The sequence below is a fragment of the Lepisosteus platostomus genome, chromosome 5 (assembly GCF_059453375.1).
Source record: "Lepisosteus platostomus isolate fLepPlt1 chromosome 5, fLepPlt1.hap1, whole genome shotgun sequence".
Lineage (NCBI taxonomy): Eukaryota > Metazoa > Chordata > Actinopteri > Semionotiformes > Lepisosteidae > Lepisosteus > Lepisosteus platostomus.
In genome coordinates this window covers 46,464,471-46,482,308 of record NC_142615.1, presented here as the reverse complement: position 1 = coordinate 46,482,308, position 17,838 = coordinate 46,464,471, and the positions used below count along the sequence as shown (strand labels likewise).

General features: G+C 39.6%; 1 long non-coding RNA gene, 1 other non-coding gene and 1 pseudogene across 2 annotated transcripts; 2 read left to right on the top strand and 1 right to left on the bottom strand.

Moving 5' to 3' along the window:
* Positions 1-520: 520 nt before the first annotated feature.
* trnak-uuu (transfer RNA lysine (anticodon UUU)) lies at positions 521-593 on the top strand. Its single transcript has one exon. It is a non-coding gene; the product is annotated as a tRNA-Lys (tRNA).
* Positions 594-4,210: 3,617 nt separating this feature from the next.
* On the top strand, positions 4,211-4,329 carry LOC148667442 (5S ribosomal RNA; annotated as a pseudogene).
* An 896-nt stretch (positions 4,330-5,225) lies between these two features.
* Positions 5,226-7,540, bottom strand: LOC148667441 (uncharacterized). Its single transcript, XR_015936950.1, has 5 exons — positions 7,087-7,540; positions 6,755-6,927; positions 6,299-6,363; positions 5,946-6,055; positions 5,226-5,719 (listed from the first exon to the last, which is right to left on the bottom strand). It is a non-coding gene; the product is annotated as an uncharacterized LOC148667441 (long non-coding RNA).
* Between the last annotated feature and the right edge of the window lie 10,298 nt (positions 7,541-17,838).

Here is a 17,838-nt window from a genome sequence, read left to right as displayed (position 1 = left end):
TTGTTAGTCTGCCGGGAGGCTGTGCAAGGTGTTAAAAAATAGAATTTCTAAAAGATAGGCTCCCTAAGCTTAACATCAAGGCAGAAAAAATGCTGTTTTCTCTACAGAAATGCTCTTTAAATTTCAGCACTGTTGCAACTCCCTTTATAAAGGGTGTGCACACGTATACAACCAAGGCATTGAAAGTTTTTTTTTTAATTATTGTTCCAAAAAAATGTTCCATTTGTTTTCTTTTTAATGTTGTTGATTAAAAGATTTTATTAAATGTGAAAAAAATCTGAATGTGAAAAAAGGTCAAAATGCTATTGAAAAAAATCAGTAATGTGAGGAAAGATGGATTGTAGGAGCCGCTTAACTACTCATATCGTGCTGTATTTCTCACTCATTCTACTGGGAGTGGTGCCGTCGCTTCTGGTTAAAGTCTGTCAGTGGTCATTCCAGACAGGTCAGGTATGACTGCTCTTCGGCACAAGAGACACGTGACTTGCCAGGATCCCGAGAGTGTCGCCTTTTTTTCAGAGCCCGGATAGCTCAGTCGGTAGAGCATCAGACTTTTAATCTGAGGGCCCAGGGTTCAAGTCCCTGTTCGGGCGGCTGTGCCGTTCTTAAGTCTATTGTGAATGTCATTCTAAGTAGTCTTTTATCTTTCACTCTTCTAGCTGTACTGTGGTTATTTTAAATGTCCATTACTTGTATTTACAGTAGTGTATTTAGTGTTTCATTTCACAAACCGAAAATGTTCAAGTAGATCTTGTCACTCTACTCCACGTAATCATCTAAATTAAATCACAGTAGAGTACAGAACACGCAGCGAGGAGCTCACACAGTGAGTACTCTTGAATACGACAAGAGGAAAGGCACACTGCATATCATCACGTCCGAGTTTACAGAGACAGCAGAGGTTGGAAGCAAAGTAGTTTTTTTTATTACTCGCTCGCTGAACGATCTCTCAAGAAACCTCGGTGGAGATTTAACGGGTGTCTAATAATCACGTTCAAAAAGGTGACGATAAGTTTTTTTTAACTAGGTAGCCTTAATGGCAACACGGTGTGAGTAGATCTTAAAGCAGCAGCAGACAGAGTACCCGTAATGCCACCGCAGTGCTTTGAGTTCGGCTTTTCTTATTTCTTCTGCAGAACCAGTGGTATCGGAATATACTGATGCGCATAAGAAGCGCTTTTGGGTTCTGATCATTTTTATTGAGCGCTACTCTAAACTTTACATTTGCTCGGGCTAGTTTTCCCCATGAAAAAAAAACATATCCCTAATAACACAAGTCCAAAACCAAGTATAAAGTCCAAAACCAGAAGATCCATCAGAGCAAGAATTAAAAACCACGAAGGCCGGGTCGGAACCGGCGGACGGGGAACAGGAACGGGAACCGAGGTTAAAACCTTAACGGGACCAGGCGCTTCCAGGTCCCGGACTCGCACGATATGGAAATCAGATGCAGAGATAGATGAGCGTCAGCGCCTGGCTTTTAAGGTGGGCTGGGAATGGGAAACAGGTGCACAGAATAAAGTCTTAAGTGAAAGAGCTGGAGCACCCTTAAGGAGGGGGAACTAATATCGTGACATGTGCTCTAGGAACCCTGCAGGGGGCGGTGCAGCGGTGGAGCATGCCTGACCCTCGGCTGAGTGGTCATCTGGAGCACCTGAGTGATCTGGGATTGTTATCCCATTCTCACTGTTCAGGTCCACCCTGCACACCTCCTGATTGAGGAATCCCTCTATCGGGATGTTTACAACCGTTCGCTGGGGGTAGGTGTAGGACACCTGCTCGCTCCCCCCTTCCCTCGCTAAGGGTTCAGGGAGCTGCCCCAGCAGTGGGATAGCTAGTTCACTGCCTTCGAACTCGCTATCACCCACCAGGCCCATGTCAGTGCGGGCGGGGATTCTGACACCCCCCTTTGCGATGTCCTGCACTGGCAGGCGGGTGACTTGACCATCCAGCTCCAGTCTGGCTGAACCACTGTTGGTCAGACTCAGACTGACAGACTGAGCTGGTGGCTGTAAGAAAACCGGGTCGGCTTTCATTCCCTGTCCCTTCTGGGGGACTGGGTGTGTTGGCAACCCTGCCGTTGAGGCAGGAACAATCAGGTCAGTCTCACTCAATACCTGGCAGTTGTGAGAAATAATGTTACCTGACTGCAGGTTCCCTGGGTCACAGCAGAGGGAATCGGCATCTGGGATCAGGTGTGTCCACAGCGCAGTAGTCTCAGCGTCCAGCTGGACCTCCTGTCTAACCTGTGAATGTTGCACCAGGGGCACCTGGCGGTGGCCCTGTGACAGCTGCTCAAGCAGATCCTCACTAATAGAGGACCTCTCAGGGCTAAGGGTGAGGGCTACATCGCCAACCTGCTCTCCTGCCATCTGGATCCCTTCCACCACTGCAGGGTGGTGTTCCTGACCCCTCTTGGGTGCCAGGGTGCACAGGGAAAGCTCCTTTTCATCGCCAGGTGGGGAGATCTGCTCCTCTTTAGGGATGTAAAAGGGGTGTGCTTTACCTGGTGGATCAGGCGGCTGCTTGGAGCACCGCTCCTGTGGCATGGAGGCTGTTGGGACCTTGGCCGGGACACGACTTCCCTGTACATCTGGGAAACAAGGAAATAATTCATTTCTTGTCCAGAGGGAACAGAAGGAATCTCCACATAGGCTTCTGTGTTCGGTGGGCACTGTGTGAGCACAGTCTGCCTTTTGGACCCCCTTTCCTTCTGTACAGAAGGCTTAGGAGCCTTGACCTGTTCCCACACCTTGCCTTTCTGGTGATCCACCAACAGTTCCTCCCTGAGTCGCATGCCCTTTTCTTTTTCTACCCGTTTGAGCTTGCCGTATGACATCAAACACCTTTCAACCTCAGTGTCAATCAATGTCTCACTGGGTAAGACATCTCCCATGGCAGCCTCGAGGTAAAAGCTTCCTGCTTTTCCTCTGTGTTTTACTGCCTGCTCTGTGACTTCAGGGGTGGAGTCAGCACTCACTTGGGAGTGGCTGAATTCATCCAGGCAGGAACCCTTCCGCTCAATCAGATAGACTGAGGGAGGGAGAGGGGGCGGGTCTCCGCCTCCTCCAGTGGAGAGTATCAGCTCATTCACGCTTCCGGCAGCCTTGGGGAGCGGTTGTCCCTGTCCTAATAAAGCTTGTTCAAGCCTGGCCAGGCGGGCGGCTACTGAATCTTTTTGTTCAGCTTTTTCTAGCCCTTTCCCTCCCCCGGTGTTCTCATGGCACTTAGGATGCTGGGTGCGGTCCTGCGTGCCTGCTTTGGAACGGGGATTAGCCAGCTCAGGAGCCTGTGCTCCTTCGAGCAGGGGGGAATTAACCCTGCTGGCTCTGACGGCGAATACAGTTGCTTTAGCAGCTTTTTGCTCAGAGCGACTTTGGACATCATACTCCCATTCGGGCTTTCTGCACGAATCTCTTAATATCAGTCATTTTCATGGTCTGTGCATCTGTATGCATTAAGATCATCTTTCTGACTGACGGGTGGAGATTCGCGATGAATAAACCCTTGAAATGTGTGTTCTCCTCGCAACCCTCATCATTTCGTCCTGCAAAATAAGTTCATCTAAGTCTCTCGTAATATTCGCGGGGGGACTCTGCTCTCTCGTGCTTAATGTTAAGGGCGGCGGCTATCGCAGCTGTCGGGTCAATAAACGCACTGTATTCCTCGATAAGTGCATGACAAAGCTGTTCAAAGTCATTACAGACTTCTTTCATCTGCCTAGCCATCCACTCATGTACAGCTCTGCTGGTAGTTTTCCTGACCAGAAACACTTTCTCCTGTTCTGTGGCGTTTGGCAGGTACTGCAGGTTATACCTGAGGTCCTGAATATAACTCTCGATATTATTCTCTGACACTGCAGGGTCAAATCTCTCCATGTCCTTTGCTAGCTCTCTCACAGAATGGAGGTTTATTCTCCTAACTTCTCTGCTGATGGAGATATGGCGGAGATCGTGGTCAGACTTGTCGCTGCTAGAGAGAATGCTTACTAGCGACTCGAATTCAGACCTTTTAGTAACCATCGTTAAACTTAAAAGAGTATTACTTTTAAGTACGAAATCACAGTTTTACCACAGAAAACCACAAGATCAAGTATGCAATCAACCCGGTAGATCGCAAAAAATCACAAAACAATCAAAAAAAGCAGCGTCGTAAAAGAAGTGACGGAGCTGTCCTCTCTATAAGAAGGGTGCCAGTGAGCCCTATTCTCGCTTACGGCTACACCCCCTTGAGCATGCCTGATTTCGTTTGATCTCGGAAGCTAAGCAGGGACGGGCCTGGTTAGTTCTTGGATGGGAGACTGGCTGGGAATACCAGGTGCTGTAAGCTCTTAAGCGCAGGAGGTGCATTGTCCCTGCTCGCTCGCTCATTCCCCTGTTCATGTGTGCAGTGCGGCTTTTCCGTCTGTTCATTTGTCAGCTTTGGCGAGACATGGGTGCTTGTGTATTAGCGTGAGCATTTTTTATTCTGATCATGAACAGTTTTACAAGTCCGCAAAGGATCGAGAAAAGGTTTATCGCCAGCTGAAAAGAGACACAGCGCTTCGGCTGTGGAGACTTGTTCGGCTGGCGTTCTGGGAGTCGCGTTTTTCAGAATTGTATTGAGATCGTTTTCCACGGAGCTCAGGTGTCAAAGCACAGCAGCAGCTATCCACAGCGATCCTCTATAGCGCCCTTTCTCCCGCAGCTCCGTCCTTATTGGAAGGAAGCAAGAGTGAAAGACTGAAGTGAAACAGAGCGGAGGCGAAGGCAGTGAAGAGAGAGAACGTGGGAAGAAGAGAAAAACGCAAGGGAAAAAAAGCAGCATCGTAAAAGACGTGACGGAGCTGTCCTCTCTATTATACGGATAACTTTAGAGGTCTATTATACATATGTGGTTAGAGCTCTATTATACGGGTAACTTTAGAGGTCTATTATATGTATATGGTTAGAGTTCTATTATACGGATAACTTTAGAGGACTATTATACATACATGGTTAGAGGTCTATTATACGGATAACTTTAGAGGACTATTATACGTGTATGGTTAGAGGTCTGTTATACGGATAACTTTAGAGGACTATTATACATACATGGTTAGAGTTCTATTATACGGATAACTTTAGAGGACTATTATACATACATGGTTAGAGGTCTATTATACGGATAACTTTAGAGGTCTATTATACGTATATGGTTAGAGGTCTATTATACATCAGATAGGTTTTGTAGGTGTAGAAACAAGTAAACCAAGCCAATGATTTGGTTTAGAAATTTATTCTGAAAATACACATTCACACCTGAAAAATATGTATTTCAAATTATACATTGTATACAATCAATCAACAATCAACATATGGGCAATAATCATAAAAAACACAACTAGTCTTAAACTTCAGCTACAAATTCTGGTAACATGGCAATATACAGTATAGTAATGACAAACACAAACTAATTACATTAACACACTAACTCAAAACCACATTTTGATTCAAATATAAATTTTAAAATGTACAACTTCTATATTTCCAAGGAAAAAAAATATTACAATTGAAGTTAAGACGATTTTTGTCCACCATTTGCAAACCCTGTCTTATTGTCCTAACAGGACCAGAAACCTATTATTTTCAGTGTCCAGATCTCCTGGCCCCCTGCCTTGCATATGCATTCTTCAAGTAACGCATTGCGTGCTCCTTTATTTCTTTTTCTGTCGATGTAGGGTGGGACTTCAGCACCGCAGCTAGGAGAAAATTATATAATATTACTACTCAAATAAATGATGATTAATATCTTCTTGAGTATAACCTCAAAAATGAACCAATAAGGTTTACTAAGCTCAAAGCTGAAATAAACGGATAAAATTTGGCTTGCATCATAGCGATTGAGCAATAAAGTCTGTCCTAATTAAAGAGTACCCTGTCCTAATTAAAGAGTAAGTTTGAAAGTACAACATAGAATAGAAGTACCTTTAATTACTCTATAAAGATTTGTGTCTCCCAGGCCCCTCTTTTGTTGTTTATCTTTTCGGTTTGTGCCAGCGAAGTTGAATTCTGTCATCAGTTCATTTGTCATAAGTCTGAAAACCAAATTCAGACATTTAGTTTAGACTTTTTTTCCACTCAACATTTATTTACTCAAATATTTAGGATCAAATGTAGTACTGTAATCCTTTTTTTGCAATTTTGCAGTTTGCAGTTTTACACCTTGCACATTCAGTGGTTAACACATAGGTATCTATAAGCTCAATTCTGTGGATATGTTCACTTGATCAAAGTAAAAATGTAATGTAAAAACATTTAAAAAAAACAATAAGCAATACCTTGACAAGACTGTGAACACACTCTCTCTAACATCACTGCCGCCTACTCTCTGAAGTTGGTTTATCTGGAAATAATATTATATTACCAATAATATTAGAAGCTACTAGATCTTCATTAATCAACTAATCAGACATACCCATTACACATGACCATTCAATGAAACAAACACATTTTCACATATTAACTGCACTTTTTTGCAGTATTTTCTCAGTCTATAAATACAAAGTGACCATTTTTCAAAGTAAAAAAAATTGTAGTAACTTTTTAGAACATGAAAACACTTTATTTTGCCATTAAAGGATAAGCAAGATTATACATTATAAACTAAAAATATGAACGTATGCCAGAGATGGATCATATTAATCAGATGTAGGCTATAAAATTATGACCTATCTGAAACCTAAAACATTAGTAGTGAATATTTTCTACACCACAGTGAGAATATAATATCGTACCAGCAGGTTTTGATTGTCCATGCTGTCAAGTGCTTGCTCGTATGCACAGAACTCTCCCATTGTGGTCAGCCTCCTGATGTGGAATTGGGAGTCCACCGGTTCTGTGGACCTACCCAAACGCCTCAATTCATCCCTCATCTCTATCAGGAGGCCCAATACCTGCTTCTGAAACTCTGAAATTATTTATATTTTATATCAGCATTTAAAAGGAATTAGGTTAGGAGTTTCTTACACTATTGTCACATTAGCATTACTGTAGTGTTGCTACATGCAATTAATAATCTTAAAATGTAAAAATTCCCACATCTGTAGTTTATTTTAACTGTACTTACTTCCTTTTGAAAGAGGATATCTCTCTCTCTTCTCTTCTGATCTGGACGTGGTCTTCTTCCTGGGAGACTCTGAAAAGAATTCAGTTATGGAAAACATTTACTTTATCACACAACTCAATATTTCAATTTAGTCATTTAGTTTGTCATTGAACTAGGATTCTATAAACAATGTCAATTAAACTCCATTGGTGTATTTATTTTAAAAAATAGCTTCAATTTTGAATATGTTTGTGTCGTTTGTAGCATTGTGGTAAAACACATCATATTTTTATATTGTGTATGAGCCTACACATAATTAAAATACATTCTGTGTAAAACTATAATATGGGTAGTTTTATTTATTACTTTATACAATAAAAAATACATACTTTTTGACAGTCTTCCAGGATCATTTCTGCCATCTGGCCAATCCTGGTTTGATACTAGAAACTAAAAAGTTAACAATAATCTCATACCTATCAAATGCAGAGGGATCATAAACTATTCTTAAATTTAATAATTTAATAAATATGATACAAGTAATGTACTATTGTCTACAAAGCCTTGTGTTAAAACATTTATAAAGCCATTATTTCCTCAGCTGATCGAGATGAGGGAGAAGGCGAGGGTGAGTGCGAAGCTGAGGAGGCATGGTGACTCTGGGGTTCAGTTGAAGACTTTGGTCTTATAACTTGCTTAGGGCTTCGAACTTTGCGTGGTGAGGTCACAATTTGGACTACCTGGGCTGTTAATATAATATTGCAGATTAACTTAATATTTAAGTATGGACGTAAAATTTTCACAAGTCCAATAATCTTTTAATATAATTCGCTTATGGTAGACAGTTCTCCAGACTTAGGAAAGTATAGTGACATAACCTCAGACGTAATAAAAAAATTAACTTGTGAATTTCATAGAGTAATTAGATGTAGGCAAAAAATGTAGTAATAACTTCAGGAATGTTGAAGCCAGAACTTAGCACCGTTTTTTTTCCTTGGGGAGGTTCTCACCTTTGATTGTTGGGCTTCAATAACATAAAGAATAGTGTTAACTTGTCTTTAAATATGATTGATGATGATTATCTTCTAAGGACATTAAGAAAACATTTTAACTTTGATTGCAATAACCTACCTTTAAGCGTACTTGAACAGCTGAGTGAGGTTTGGGAGACTCTCTTCCTAGGAGAGAACCTCAGTTTGGGGGGTAGCACTGGCAGCTTCAGTGGCTTCTTCTTTTCTAAACAGAAAAGATATGGCAGTAAAATATTTCATATCAAATTAAATTATTTAATCAACTTGATCTGTAACTTTTTACAATAAATTAATTTCCTTTATTTTGGGAACTTTGAAGGCAGAGAAATGGACGTACTTGGAGTACCAGGATCAGAATCAAAGTCTGTAATATAATAGAAAATTATAATATTTCAATATAATACTGAAAACTAGTTTAACATAGCTAACCAAAATTCTTAGCAATTTCCATGATCAACAAATCTGATAAGATTTTTAACATTTTCATACAGAAACCTTTCAAAATGACTTATTTTAAAGGGTTGTAAAAAAATCAATAACAAGGTACAAGCTAAATGAGGCATCAGTTGATATTAATAACTGGTTAAAAATATAGCTATTGAGATTGTTACTTTTACATACCATCAACGTAATCGGAGAACACCCGCTTCTTACTTTTGCGTTTTGGATTGGGTGTCTCATCCTCGTCTTCACCATCTGTAACAGAGGTGGTTAAATCAAAGTGATCACACTCTGATTTCTTGTCTACAAACAATTATATTTACATTATGTATGATCAAATATGAAAAAGGTATTGTTGCACTAATACATGTACATAGACAGTTACTGTAAATATTCAATCGGAATTTATAAGAATTAACAGGAATTTGCTCTTTTTTTCAAAGAAAGCTATACCTGATGTTTGTTTAACTTTAATGACCTTGAAGGTAACCCAAGTATCTTTATTAGGGTTGGCCTTCTCTTGTGGCCTGCTTTGGATCATTCGGCCACCACACAAACTCTCTTCGGGCATCCACCCAGTTTGAGGGCAGGACTCCCTCAACCTCCCCCTCCTGCTCTATCCAAACAGCGCGTGTCCACATCACCTGAAACAGACATACACATTTTAATTTTGAGTCTTAATTCAGATTGTGGTGCTGATTACTACACTTGTGTTCGCTTATAATGATTATACTCAATAAAAACACATAATTCAATAATAAACATTCTGCTTTATGTATATATTTGTAGTTAGATGGTATTCACTACATGCAATTCCTAACAAACTTTAAAATTTAAACTTAACCATGAGAAAAAAACAGACAGAAGCATCCTGTGTGAATAAATGTTGCAACTTCTTCATGGAACAGGATTATGTTCTATGCCATGTAGAAGAGGGAAAAGGACATAACCAGCACCATATGGGAGACACGCTACTTTTCTTTTCTTGGAAAAATGTCTTTTATGTAAACCATGTTTGCTATTAATTCATTTAGGGCTAAAATACGTTCATTGTCTTCCAATTGAGTCGAGTTGACATTGGAAGCTTGCCACGCCCGGACTGTTACACCAACGCATTAGCATGTTAAAGCGATTTCATTGAGGAGCCTAGCTACTAGTTAACACTGTACTTCCTACTTTGAAAATACCTGTGAAACCGGTTTAATTCGTCACAGCCAGCACTCCGGCAGAGAGGGGGGTTGTACTCGTTAATGTCCGATGACATACAAGTGGAAAGATTACAGATTTTAATCGTCTTTTTTCTGAACCAGGGGAAATCTGATCATGTTTCTCTATAACAATAATAAAAAACTTTATTTTACATTATTTTACATATCCCGCTTACACATGGCACGACTTTAATAAATCTATTCTTTATTAATACTAAATAAATAATACTAAAGATACTACAGCAAAGAGGTCACTTGATTTTTGGAATAATTCCAAATAGCACAATGATTCACTGGCATCCCTGAAGTCTGTTTAGTCCATAATCTTCTAAATACAATCAAAAAGCAATTATAAGAATTATACCATCCTATTTCTTTGTGATGTCCTGTAAAAACTAAACCTATTTTTATAAGGCTTTTACTCAAAAGATTTCCAAACACACAAAGCATTTGTGAAGTACTATAGTATTACTAAAGGTTACTGGTACAACATCAATCATTAAAGCTTAACAATAAAGTTTAGATTGCCGACTATGGACTAACTACATTAATTAACTGCAATGCAACAGTAGACATTTTACAAGTAAGAATATTTGGTTGAATTCTTGCATTTGTAGACAATTTAATGTGAGAGATTTTAAGTTTTAACAGAAGAAAACTACGAATATGAAAACAGCCATAGCAACAAAAAATACTGTGCAAATATCAAAAGGCTACTTCAGTAATGAAATAATGATCACAGTAGATACCAGACACTGTTACATATTGTTAAGAAAGACTCAAGACAGAAATGTTCAGCTGGAAAAAACAACTTCTTAAACAACAGTGAAAGCTGCAACATTACGCCCATGCTTTTCCACACTTGTAAGGATAACCTTAAAACTTAGGCTATTGAGTCCAATCAATTAAAGCTGGAGTTCTGCAGGTTGTACAGGCTTAAAAGGTAGATCGGTAGTTTATCTGCAATATAGTCCAGTACTTTAGGTGTTTCTTGGTTTAATTTTCCTGCTTATTAATGCTTACTTTCCTACATTTCCAATGCAGTTCACTATCATTATACACAAAAGCCAAACCATAAACTTTGAAGCTAGCAGACTTCAAGAAAACACCTGTTGGTGTTAAATGGTGAGGTTTTATTATAATCTAAGGTATGATAACAAACTAGCAACATTTTTAACACACTTTATAATACACCACTTTTTTGTTGTATCCCAAGTGATTTGAAGCATTTCTGTTTTAATTGAACTTCTAGAGTTATTTCTCCAATGTTTAGGAGGATATCGCCATAATAAGGGCATGCTTGTCATATGCTAAAAGAATAGCTTATAACAGGAAAGGCAAAGTCTGTTTTTTTTAAAAAGCTCCTTTAAAGCCTGTGCTCCAGAAGGTCCATTTACGTTGAGCTGTGAAAGTGCTTTACAGTAAAAACCTTGTGTAAATGGTTAAAAGCAATGATCCAGGGACCAAAGGTGATTCAGGAGCCTAGAACCAATATTTGTGTGCTCGGTGCAGTCGGATGTTGAAATTTGTTCCCCGTTTTTGAAAAAGTCCCACTGTATGCTGTTCCTTTTATTTACAATAAGAATCTAGGAACCTCTAGGAGACATCAACTGCAAAGTGACATGACTGAGAGCCTCTTGAGTCCTGCAGATACAGGGTACCTCATAATTTTAATGAAATCAAATGTGTACTGTACGTGTAAAACTGAAGCTGACCTAACAACCATCCCCTTTTCTGCAGAGCGTGTTTAATTGTACTGTTTCAGCACATCAGTTTTTTAAAAAAATTTTTAAATAAACCCTTTAGACAATTAGGAGGTACTGGTATTCACAAGGTAAAAGGTGGTGTTTTCAGAGGCCTAAAGGGAAACTGTTATACCTAATGATTAAATACTTGATGAGACATTTTTTACTGCATTGTTTATGTATGATCTGTGTATCTCAGCTGAAAAGCTGAGATAAAATAAGATGTATGCATCTAAATAACTGGACCTCAAATAGCAGACCTTATGAGCAATACTGTGTGTATTTATTTAAAATATTTATAGCTCCTCTGGAAAGTTGTTGGGGGAAAAAACCTCACTCGCACCAAACAAATTTATATTTCTAAATATCACAACATGTTCTAATTTAAGTCATTTTAATAACAATGAATAGTCACCTAGGCGTAACAGTATAAACATTTATATTGATTTAAATCGCGTTTAAATCGCCTTTATTTAAAACCCATAAACAAAGCTGATACTGTTTAGACTTTTAATTATTTAAAACTGTATTACAGCAGCACAATGCACAATGCAACGTAAATCGCTTTCTTTGTCTTCTGTGTAATAATGTTCACCTCTCTGTCCAGCAAATTAACCATAGTAATAATAATGAACTTTATCGTATATGGCGCCTTTAAAGGTGGCTCCTCAAAGCACTTTACAGGTTAAAAACAATAACAACAATACTGTTAGGCTGGGCAAACGATTTTTTTTTTAAGAAATACAAAATGAGATATAATTATGTGTTCCGGCTTAGACATTAAGGAAGAGCATAACACGTGGGCGGCGTAGAGGTCGGCTCTGGCTTTCCCATCTACTGTATACACTGCAAGTACAACCCCCCTCTCTGCAGGAGTGCTGGCTGTGACTAATTAAACTGGTTTCACAGCGAAAGACACCCCCCCCCCCTCAAAAATCCAGTAAGTACAGTACTAGTTAAGAAAGGCTAGGCTCCTCAATGAAATCGCTTTAACATGCTAATACGTTGGTGTAACAGTCCGGGCGTGGCAAGCTTCTGATTTCAACCTGACCACGGCGAAAGGAACCCTTCTTTCATTTGAAGACAATGAACATATTTTAGCCATGAATGAATTAATAGCAAACATGGTTTACATAAAAGACATTTTTCCAAGAAAGTTTAGCCTTTGTCACTAATGAAACCACTAAATTAAGACATAAATATAAAAATCTTAAGATTTTTAAAATACATGACTTTGCTAAAATTTATTTGAAAATAAAAACGATCACAACCGCCAGGGGAGGGAGAGAACAGGGGAGGGATGTTGGTTTTGCATAAGGGGCGGGGCTATGGAAATGAGGTCTGTTTGGGAATGTGGAGTTACATGTTCTGGTTGTTTGTGAATTATCGTTGTTGAGTATGGAGTGTTGAGGTATTAATTTTGTGTAAGGCTTTATGTTGAAAATTGAGGTGGATTTTGTTTATCATAAAGAGGATAAACTGGGATGGGGGGAGGGTTTGGTTTTGCATAAGGGGCGGGATTATGGTAATTGGAGGAATTTGCGAGAGTATAATGGTTTGATATATTTGATTTTGTATTGTGGTTTTTTATCTATGTTTTTGGTTGGTATTATGTTTATATGGTTGTTTTTGTTGGTTGGCTGTTATTATGGTTATTAATAATACGATCTATAGTTGAAATCTGAGCCTAAATAAAAAGAAAAAGCAAGTGATTAGGTTTATGAGCAATCTAATTACTTATTCGTTTAAAACGCTATATAAAATAAAGTTTATTATTAATTTGCTGGACAGAGCGGTGAACATTATTATGCATAAGACAAAGATAACGATCCTGATCAGTTTAGAAATCTGTGTACGCTGTAAGGTTTTTACTTCTTAAACTTTTAAAATACACGTTTCGAATAGAAAGAAATCCTCTTCCTGGTACAGTCGCATGAAGAGAGAGGCGAAACAGCCCTACACAGCCCTGTCGCAGTACACAAATATAATCATATCGTTATTAAATTCTTTAGATACGCGATTCCATATTATATTAGCAGAAAAGCTTAAACTACCACTTTTTCACACGCTATCTCACGTTAGTTAAATTAAATTTATTTATATATTATATATTTATATCTCTGACCAAGGGAAACGTCTAATTTTTTCAAAGAAATGTTTGTTCACAACGACGACTGTCAGAAGATAGGACACAGCGGCTCAGGCACCCACTGAATGGAAAAGGGGCACTTTAATATTCTGTATGGCTAATACTAAATCCAATACTAATATTCAATACTTTAATATCCTTTTCTGTATGTTTAACAATAGTGGGTACTGGCCTAATTCGTCCCTGCTCCCGTTGTTAGGTGTTAATGTGTTGTTAAGTGTGAATTTGTACCTGTTTCCCTGAGGTCTGGCTTTTTTTCTGGAAAACCATAACTCTGGTCTTGTCCAGCTCCAGCAGTGCCAGGTTCTGGCGCAGCCTCTGTTCTGTGGGCGACAGTGGGACCAGGTTGTCTGCACAGAGCAGGAACTCGATTTCCATAATTAATGCAGATCAGTAAATCAAGGGACAAAACAATTATTGCGCCCGGGTCCTCAATGAGCTTTGACGTGCTAATGCGTTGGTTTAACAGTCCGGGTGTGGCAAGCCTCTAATGTCTCCCGACTTTGAAAACCAAGTAATAACTTAACTATATGTGCAAACGTTTCATATGTTGCTGTTGTGGATGCCTGTGGAGTGTATCTTATTTGCCACGCGCCATCCACCCCTCTTTCCCTCAATTCAATTCAAGGTGTTTTATTAGCATGGCAGATGGGTTCAATCAGTGTTGGGTATTTACTTTGCTTTGAGATTCCACTTTTAAAGGTGATATATACATTTTTGACTAAAATAAATTGATATCTTTGTCTTCTAAGCTCTCTGTGTACAGTGGAGCCACCTGTCCAGCCAGCACATGTCCACAGACATTCACAACAGCGACATATCATAAAACGTTTGCACATATAGTGTGCAAAAATGCACTTTATTTACTTAAAATAAGACAGAAATACTGTATCAATTTATGTTGCATTAGCCTGATTATGATTAAAAAAACACATATAATTAAACACGCGTTTGCGATTTAAATCAAAACACGATTTAAATCAATATAAATGTTTATATTGTATCGCATACTGTCCAGCCTCCATTTCTCTATAAAAATTTACTCTATTACACACACACACACACAATAGAAGCAGGAAGCAGAAGCAGGGACCGTTGTCAGAAGGGAAGAGGGTGACCATTGTTATCAAAAATGACTTAGAATCGATCATGTTGTGATATTTTGAAATATAAAAGTCAATTGATTGTCCATAATATCGCTATTCTATTTTTTCGAAGAAATGTTTGTTAAAAGAAAAGTCCAGCACCAGCTGGATTTGAACACACAACCCGTGAGTTGGTAAGTGGGCACGTAGACCAGTAGGCTACAGGGGAAGTCGCATGAAGAGGGAGGCGAAACAGCCCTGTCGCAGTACACGAATATAATCATATCGTTATTAAATTCTTTAGATACGCGATTCCATATTATATTCCCTATTAATCAAATTCTAAAAGTATGCTTGTTGACTCCGGTATCTCTTTAGTTAAAGACTTCAATGCTTAAAATGTTTAGGGAGAAATGGAATACTGGTGTGTATTTTTTCTTTAAAGTACCAAGACCAGCCATATACTGTATGTTTATGTTCCAAAATTAATATCGTTTATGGCCTTCACACGCGTTACAGTATGCTCCTATTCTTTTAATGCTCAGCTACTAAGATTTCCCTTCAGTGGTAAAATTCAATATCTACAACGGGCACAGCAAAGACGTTTACTGTAAGTCTTTCTACGACAGACCAACGGACCACGAGTGCCCATGTCGGTCAACCAATCACGTACCGTGGTACCGCGCGTCATCTTGCGTCACAATGCGCGACACCGTAGCCAATTACCTCCGGTACGTGTCTGTAACGCGCACTTTGAATGGCTGCATCTGTATATTCGACGAATCACTGCCCACTGGGAATGTTCAATTATGCGGCTGTTTACGCCAATTTAAAACATGTCATAAATGTTAATCGACCGTCTAAAATAAAAATGAAATCGAACCATTTCGACGTCTGTGTGGTTATTATTTAAAAAGAACACAAAACATGAATTAAAATCAACACAATATTTTTATTATACATTCGCTGTTATAGCGCTCAAGCTTTTTATAATACATGTTACATTCAAGCCATTTTATTACAAACATTTTTAACTACATTGCTCACGCTTTTTAATATACATTTCAAGTCATTTATCACAAACACACATACCCACAGAAAAAATGTTACAAAGTCAACCATGTGGGTCTAGGTATTAATGATCATCTCCTTTCTGCGGTTATCTTAGAGACCGGGTCGGCCGTCGACATCTCTACCAGTTGTTTTAAAGTTTTGACCGATGCTGCACAACCCAACTGGGTAGCCTTGAGTTTTTCAAGTAGCTCTCGGTTACCAGCGTTGGCTAGCAAGGTGCCCGGCATGTTGATTTCTGCCATAGCCTCCATGAACACATCCCAACCTTTTGGCTTCTTACCGACCACAACTGCTTGCTGCTGCGTGACAGCCCTGACAAGACCAATCATGTGAGAGCCCTCAACGGGTGCCCCCTTGTACACAAATTCCCCCTTTTCATTCCAGGCTATTAATGGTTCATTGCGGGCCATAGTCTTTAACAATATCTCGGCATTTCTCCGGAACCTCTGAGACACGCTGTCCAAAATATACCCAAAGTCAGCGTCGCTCGATGACGGCGGTTGTGCTAACTTGCGTGATAGCTCGGCGGGTGCATTTTCCGGTAGTACAACAGTTAAAGTCCCCTTTTTGGAAGTCCCCTGGCGTACTAATGTCAAATACGGTTGTAACACCTCACTGTACAATTTCACTTTTTCATATTCGGCCAGATGTGAGTTCTGAAGAATGTCTCTCATTTCATCATCCAACTGACGGGTTGTTCTTTTTCTTACATCGCCCTCAAGCCCAGACTGCTCTCGGAGTCGATCGAGCTGTTTCTGAGGTACCAGGTACATTTTTCAGCGTGCTCCATTATTGACGTTGTACAAGCCCCATAATCAATGGTACTGCAATACTCAACAGGGTCCCGATAAAACCACCAGAGTGGTTCACCAAGAGTCTCTTTCTTTTAAGAGAAAGACCCTTTTGACTCAAAGTCTTTATAAGCTTAGGCTTTCTCTTCAGGGTCCCAAACTGCTTAGCAGATAACGGTATGTTCCCTTTCAAGGTATTCAAGGCGATTTCAGCTATGGCCCGTACAAGATCATTTGTAGCCCCGCAGAGAATAGCTTTCCGCTGACTGGGGCTGGCTTTCACCAGAAAATGTAAGAGTCAGGTTTCTCCGAACGACATGACAATGCCCTGAACGTGTTTTTTCGACTGAGTCTGTGGTTGCGAGATCACCGACTTTTAGATTTTTTAAATACATAAGCCATGGGTACACCTGGAGGGAAAAGACCTGTTCGCAAGCAATAGTCATCTGGGGTGTCGGCATTTAAATCCACCAACAATTAACCGAAAGGTTTTTTTAGTAGCGTCATCGAACGCTTCAAAAAAAATGTGGCTTTACCGGGGTACATCTGCCGGGACAGGGTTGTAATCTGTAGTTTATCTCTAGGGTTTTTAAAACAGCACCATGTACTTTGTATCTAACGCAATGGTTCTACTTTTCCATCCTTGACAAAACACATTTTGGACGATATACATGATGCTGAGGTTTCGGTGGTGTACGTATTTGGTAAAAGCTTTTTCTATCTCATTATTTTCACACGCAGACTTTATCAAATCATCAACTATTATCAAATTTACTCTACCCTGCGGCAGTAGCTGGTCGCCGGAAAACGACGTTGGTAGTCCTTCTATAAACTGAATGTATGGAAATTTCACAAGCAACTCAGCGTATAGAGGTTGCCAGCAGCTGTAACACCAGACTATGTTTTCGGGTTTACGAGTCATAACGGTATCACCGTTCTCCAAGAGCTGTTTTATAAAATAACTTTTACCGCAATTCGAGGGTCCGGACAAAATGCATGAAAAAGGGTGTTTTAACCTGACATCCATCGTGTTAATATCCGTAGGGCAACAATGTCAAATTTTCTTGCAGCACCCGCTTGTCGTACACCACCTTCTGGGTTTTCTTTAAGGTCCAGGTCTCAATGCGCCAATCCTTTTTAACACGCACGATCATCGGCTGTTGAATAGAAATGTGTTTAAATTCCCGGCACTCTGCATAAGGGTTAACGCCATAGTCAAAAACCAAGTCCCGCAGACTCTCAATGTTAA